Genomic DNA, 7,320 nt, shown 5'->3' with positions numbered 1-7,320 from the left:
TACTAGTGTGTGGAAAATAAGCTTTGTACGAACCTGTGATGAGGAAGACATAAAAGCGACAGACTGCCTAATAAAGTTCTTTATCACAGGAAGAAATATAAAGTGACGTTCCTCCGCACTAAGAGGACACGCATCCAAACCTCAAAACCGCATGACAACCTCTGCTTCCCCCTACGAAGGGCCTATCTTGTACCTTTACTTTTTGCCCTTGAAAGAGTCATGGTGATCTTCATCAATTCCTTATTTTGCCTTTGGCTTGGCTACCGTCACATGCTTGGGAAAGATCTATATTCATATGTCAACTTGGAGGTAGGCATTCATGAACTATTATTGTTGACATTACCCTTGAGGTATGCAGTTGGGAGCCAAAACTGTAAGCCCCTATCTTTCTCTGTGTCCAGCTGAAACTTTGATCTCATGAGTACCACGTGAGTTGTAGCAATTGTAGAGAATGAAAGAATGATTGAGTATGTGGATTTGCTTTACAAGCTCTTATTTGACTCTTTCTGATGTTGTGATAATTTGCAATTGCTTCAATGACTAAAGGCTATCGGTTGTTACTTCTCGGTAAGGTTCTTGATCCATGCTTTACTTTGTGAAGGAATTATCACTTTAGCATGAGAGATTATATCTTGGTATTGTTGTTCTGATCTTGATCATGATGCATGCATGTTCGTATCTTGTTTTGTCGACACCTCTCTCCCTAAACATGTGGACATATTTATTGAGCTCGGCTTTTGCTTGAGGACAAGCGAGGTCTAAGCTTAGGGGAGTTGATACGTCCATTTTGCATCATGTTTTCATGTTGATATTTATCGCTTCTTTGGCTGTTATTTCACTTCACGGTACAATTCTTATGCCTTTTCTCTCTTATTTTGCAAGGTTTACATGAAGAGGGAGAACACCGGCAACTGGAATTCTGGCCTGAAAGTGGAGTAAAGTTGAGATACCTATTCTGCACAACTCCAAACGCCGTAAAAATCAACGAGGAATTTTTTTCCCGATTTATCAAAAATACTGGGCCGAAGAAGTGCCAGAGGGGCACCACGGGGTGCCCACAAGCCTGCACGACGCGGCCACCCCTCAGGCCGCGCCATGAGGGCTTGTGGGCAGCCCACTGGCCCACTTTCTCCCCTCTTTTTCTATATGGAGGGTTTCGTCCAGGAAAAAGTCGAGGAGGAGCTTTTTCGTGGTTTCGCCGCCGCCACGAGGCGGAACTTGAGCAGAACCAATCTAGAGCTCCGACAGGACGATCCTGCCGGGGAAACTTCCCTCCTGGAGGGGGAAATCGTCGCCATCGTCATCACCAACACTCCTCTCATCGGAGGGGACTCATCACCATCAACATCTTCATCAGCACCATCTCATCTCCAAACCCTAGTTCATCACTTGTAACCAATCTCCGTCTCGCGACTCCGATTGGTACTTTGTAAGGTTGCTAGTAGTGTTGATTACTCTTTGTAGTTGATGCTAGTTGGATTATTTGGTGGAAGAGTATATGTTCAGATTCTTGATGCTACTCATTAACTCTCTGGTCATGACTATGATTATGCTTTGTGAGTAGTTACTTTTGTTCCCGAGGACATGGGATAAGTCATGCTGAAAATAGTCATGTGAATTTGGTATTCGTTCGGTAATTTGATATGTTGTATGTTGTTTTTCCTCTGGTGGTCTTATGTGAACTTCGACTACATAACACTTCACCATTATTTGGGCCTAGAGGAAGGCATTGGGAAGTAGTAAGTAGATGATGGGTTGCTAGAGTGACAGAAGCTTAAACCCTAGTTTATGCGTTGCTTCACAAGGGGCTAATTTGGATCCACTAGTTTAATGTTATGGTTAGACTTTGTCTTAATTCTTATTTCGTAGTTGTGGATGCTTGCGAGAGGGGTTAATCATAAGTGGGATGCTTGTCCAAGTAAGGGCAGTACCCAAGCGCCGGTCCACCCACATATCAAACTATCAAAGTAACGAACGTGAATCATATGAACATGATGAAAACTAGCATGACAGAAGTTCTTGTGTGTCCTCGGGAGCGTTTTTCCTCCTGTTAGACTTTGTCGAGGCTTGTCCCTTTCTACAAAATGGATTGGGCCACTTTTCTGCACCGTTGCTACATTTGTTAATTGTTGCCTACTAAGAATCATCTCACCACACAATCACTTGTTACCGACAATTTTAGTGCTTGCAAATATTTCCTTGCTGAAAACCACTTGTCAGATCCTTCTACTCCTCGTTGGGTTCGACACTCTTACTTATCGAGAGGACTATGATTGATCCCTTATACTTGTGGGTCATCACTGGCCGTGCTGGATGAGGCCAAGCCTGGGCTCCATACTAGTGTTTTCAGCGCCTCGATCCGTGTTGGGTAGCACCGATTAGGGTAACTCCGGTGAGCCCTCGCCGCGGATTCGTTCACCGCCGGCCAAACTCCAACGAGCGCCGACGTGGCATGGCCGTTAGTACTAATTATTCTCCCATAGAGCCACTAACCAGCGGGCCCCCAGGTGGTCAAACCCAGTTAGAGCGGGTCAGCGCGGGAATAACCCTTTGTCACTCGCGTGTTGGCCCTGGTCGTCGGGTTTGACCTGGACCCGGGTCAGTTGACTTACGGACGCAGGCTGACGCAATAATTGCATTTGTGGATTTATTTAATTCCAGAAAATATTCAAAACTTCAAAAAATCATAGAAATTAAAATATAAGTCGGATGAAAATAAATTATATATGAAAAATTATCAGAAAAATGCAAGGAATATGACGGTAATATTTTCATGCATGTTCGAACAACTTAAACTTGTTGAATAGGACAATTTCAATAAAGGCATATAAATGCTTATAAATGGATTTTAAATTGATCTATATTGATCAAATAACTTCCATTTAACTTATGACCACTTGCATTAGATAAAACCAACATCATGTTAACATGCCATGCTCATGCATCATTGTGAAGCATTTGTCGTTCTTAATTTGTTCTTGTTTGATCTTGTTGATTGACTTGTGAGATGTAGTTATCACCAACATCGAGGAACAGCTGAGTTCTTCTGATCAACAAGCAAGCAAACACCCTTAAGCATTCTGATACAATCCCACTCTCTCGCTCTTGCTATCATTTCAATGCATTAGGACAAGATGATTCAACTGTTACTTGTCTTACGGTAGATGAACCCATTCCTTTGCATGACCTATCATTGTCACAGTAAATAGCTAAACCAAGCAACCTAGCATACGTGGTAGATGCTTGAGCCATGTTGTGTCGTTACCATGTTATGCTTGCTATGCTTAGAGTTGAGATGGTCTGATCATTTAGGTGATGAATTGGAATGATCATGTCCTACTGATGAGAGTTAAGTATGTGAACCTGTTTTGGTAAAGGTAGCGATGAGAGGACATGTAGGAGTACATGGTGGGTTGCCTCATTGACGCCACACTTAAGACCTGAGATCTTGTGTTGGTGTTCCAGGACTAGCTACTACCGCACATTGGGTTCTGGTAACTCGACCCTGCTCAGCCTATGAACTACTCCGTTCTCTGTCCAGGAGTCGCAGTAGATCCAAACATTCATAGGTTGTGGCACAACCTGCTAAGTGGATAAACGGCCCAACCGAGACCGGCTTGGGGCCCTGCTCACATCGTTTGAGGCCATGTTGGAAACCTCGGCCGGTCTTCCATTATGGGTTCCAACTCAGATAGCCGACTTCCTTCGACGTGAGTCATTGTAGGTTATCATCTTTGCTCATTCGATCTCCATCTTCAGGCATCGCATGATCATCATCGTCACCGGTGTGACACCATGATCTCCATCATCATGATCTCCATCATCGTGTCTCCGTGAAGTCGTCACGCCAACTACTACTATCACTACTACTATGGCTAATCGTTAGCAATGAAGTAAAAGTAGCAAGCACATGGCGTTGCATCTCATACAATAAATTAAGACAACTCCTATGGCTCCTGCCGGTTGTCATACTCATCGACATGCAAGTCGTGAAACCTATTACAATAACATGATCATCTCATACATCATACATGCAACATCACAACTTTGGCCATATCACATCACATGTCAAACCCTGCAAAAACAAGTTAGACGTCCTCTAATTGTTGTTGCAAGTTTTACGTGGCTGATTTGGGTTTCTAGCAAGAACGCCTTCTTACCTACGTGACAGCCACAACGATGATATGCCAAAGCTATTTACCCTTCATAAGGACCCTTTTCGTCAAATCCAATCCGACTAGAGTAGGAGAGACAGACACCCGCTAGCCACCTTTATGCACGATGTGCATGTCTGTCGGTGGAACCAGTCTCACGTAAGCGTACGTGTAAGGTCGGTCCGGGCCGCTTCATCCCACAATACCGCCGGAAAAGAATAAGACTAGTAACGGCAAACAAATCTTCGTACCTTTGAAGATCGCTAAGCGGAAGCGTTGCTAGAACGCGGTTGATGGAGTCGTACTCGCAGCGATTCCGATCTAGTGCCGAACAACGGCACCTCCGCGTTCAACACACGTGCAGCCCGGTGACGTCTCCCGCACCTTGATCCAGCAAGGAGGAGGGAGAGGTTGGGGAAGAAGACCAGCAACACGACGGCGTGGTGTTGGTGGAGAGACGAGGTTTCCCGGCAGGGCTTCGCCAAGCGCCGGCAGAGAGGAGGAGGAAGAAGTGCAGGGCTGCGCCGAGAGAGAGATTAAACCGTGTCTCAAACAGCCCCGAACCTCATCTATATATAGGGGGAGAGGGAGGGGGCGCAGCCCTTAGGGTTCCCACCCCTAAGGGGTGCGGCAGCCCTTAGATGGGAGAGGGTTGGCGGCCAGGGCAAGGGGGAGGGGTGGCGCACCCCTCTGGTGGGCCTAAGGCTCACCTAAATTAGGGTTCCCCCCTCTCCCCTTTTTCCTGGTGCTCATGGGCTGGGTGGGGGGCGCACCAGCCCACTTAGGGGCTGGTTCCCTTCCCCACTTAGCCCATCTTACCTCTTGGGGTCGCAGCCCCCCTTCGGTGGTCCCCCGGGACCACCTCTGGTGGTCCCGGTGGTCCCGGTACGTTACCGGTGATGCCCGAAACACTTTCGGTGTCCGAAACCATCCGTCCTATATATCAATCTTTACCTCCGGACCATTCCAGAGCTCCTCGTGACGTCCGGGATCTCATCCGGGACTCCGAACAACTTTTGGTAATCTCGTATAACAATTCCCTATAACCCTAGCGTCATCGAACCTTAAGTGTGTAGACCCTACGGGTTCGGGAGACAGGCAGACATGACCGAGACACCTCTCTGGTCAATAACCATCAGCGGGGTCTGGATACCCATGGTGGCTCCCACTAGCTCCACGATGATCTCATCGGATGAACCACGATGTCAAGGATTCAATCAATCCCGTATACGATTCCCTTTGTCTGTCGGTATAGAACTTGCTCGAGATTCGATCGTCGGTATACCTATACCTTGTTCAATCTCGTTACCGGTAAGTCTCTTTACTCGTTCCGTAGCACGTCATCGTGTGACTAACTCCTTAGTCACATTGAGCTCATGATGATGTTCTACCGAGTGGGCCCAGAGATACCTCTCCGTCACACGGAGTGACAAATCCCGATCTCGATTCGTGCCAACCCAACAGACACTTTCGGAGGTACCCGTAGTGAACCTTTATAGTCACCCAGTTACGTTGTGACGTTTGATACACCCAAAGCACTCCTACGGTATCCGGGAGTTGCACAATCTCACGGTCGAAGGAAAAGATACTTGACATTAGAAAAGCATTAGCATACGAACAATACGATCTAGTGCTAGGCTTAGGATTGGGTCTTGTCCACCACATCATTCTCCCAATGATGTGATCCCGTTATCAATGACATCCAATGTCCATGATCAGGAAACCATGATCATCTATTGACTAACGAGCTAGCTAACTAGAGGCTTGCTAGGGACACATTGTGATCTATTCATTCACACATGTATTACTGTTTCCTGTTAATACAATTATAGCATGAACGATAGACGATTATCATGAACAAGGAAATATGATAATAACCATTTTATTATTGCCTCTAGGGAATATTTCCAACAGTATGAACCATCATTGTAGTGTAGGTTAGCCAAAGGTCAAAGCTGGCATTTCTGCAGTAAGCCCCACAACCCCGTTCATTGATACATGATGCATATGTAGTTAGTTCTGATGTAATTCTTGCTGAGTACCTTCGTACTCTCTGTTGCTTATTTACATTTTTGCAGAGATAGACATTGTTCTCTCTACGTTTTCCTATTGATGTTAACATTGTTGGAATAGCTTGGGAACCGAGATAGGGGTCTGGCTCCTATGGTAGGGTCGTTGTATCTTTTCAGACTCTTCTAGCCGTTTTAATAGATGTCTGTACCCAGACATGTAACTTCCGCTTGATGTTTGTATGCTACGAATGTTGGGTCATGTGACCCCCTTCTATTTGTAACATTATACTATGTTGGCTCTTTAGAGTTTATTATATAAATGATATGTTGTAGAGTTATCTTGTGATGCCATGTTGTATCTATACATATAGTGCATATTGTGTGTATGTTTGAAATGCATTGATATCTGTGAGATTCAACACCTAGTTGTATGCCCTTAGTAGTACTCTTTACGGGGAAATGTCTCTCGGTGCTTCCACCGAGCCTTGGTAGCTTGCTACTTCTCCGGACACATTGATTGACCAGCATGCATCCTTCTTTGCTGCTGTGTCTGTCCCCTCGGGGAAATGTCACGCGGTGTAATGGAGTCCCTATAGCTTGCTACGACTCGTATACACACGCTGCTGACTGACACCTGCTTTGGTGGGTTATGTATGCCTATCCCTGTACGGACGTGCAACTTAGGTTTATAACTAGCCATGTCGACCCGGGTTCTCTAACATATGATTGCTGGCGACATAGTCATATACGTGAGCCAAAAGGCGCAAACGGGCCTGGCCAAGGTAAGGTGGCGGCCGTGGTGATTACCGTGCGTGAGGCCATAAACTTATATGATGTGTTACAATCTAGAATTGTATGGCTTAGGACCGGGGTCCCGACACCCACAATCATAAAAGATGTCAAGGATAGTGTATTTGCATGTAAGTCTTCTATTCCCTTATTAATTCTGTCAAGTGTTGCATCACCGACCAATGCTATGTTTATCAACCTTCAACAAATTTTAGAACTTATACTTTTCCTTATGTGACATCACTACTTACTATAAGATTGTCATATGATCTTTCTCATTATTTTCTTTATTTTGATTGCAACAAGAAAGTAGATAAGAAAAACTCAAACTAAACTTTATTATAACTCTCACTAGACTACATAGA

This window comes from Hordeum vulgare, chromosome 3H, assembly GCF_904849725.1.
Source record: "Hordeum vulgare subsp. vulgare chromosome 3H, MorexV3_pseudomolecules_assembly, whole genome shotgun sequence".
Lineage (NCBI taxonomy): Eukaryota > Viridiplantae > Streptophyta > Magnoliopsida > Poales > Poaceae > Hordeum > Hordeum vulgare.
Note: the sequence above shows the minus strand (reverse complement) of the source record.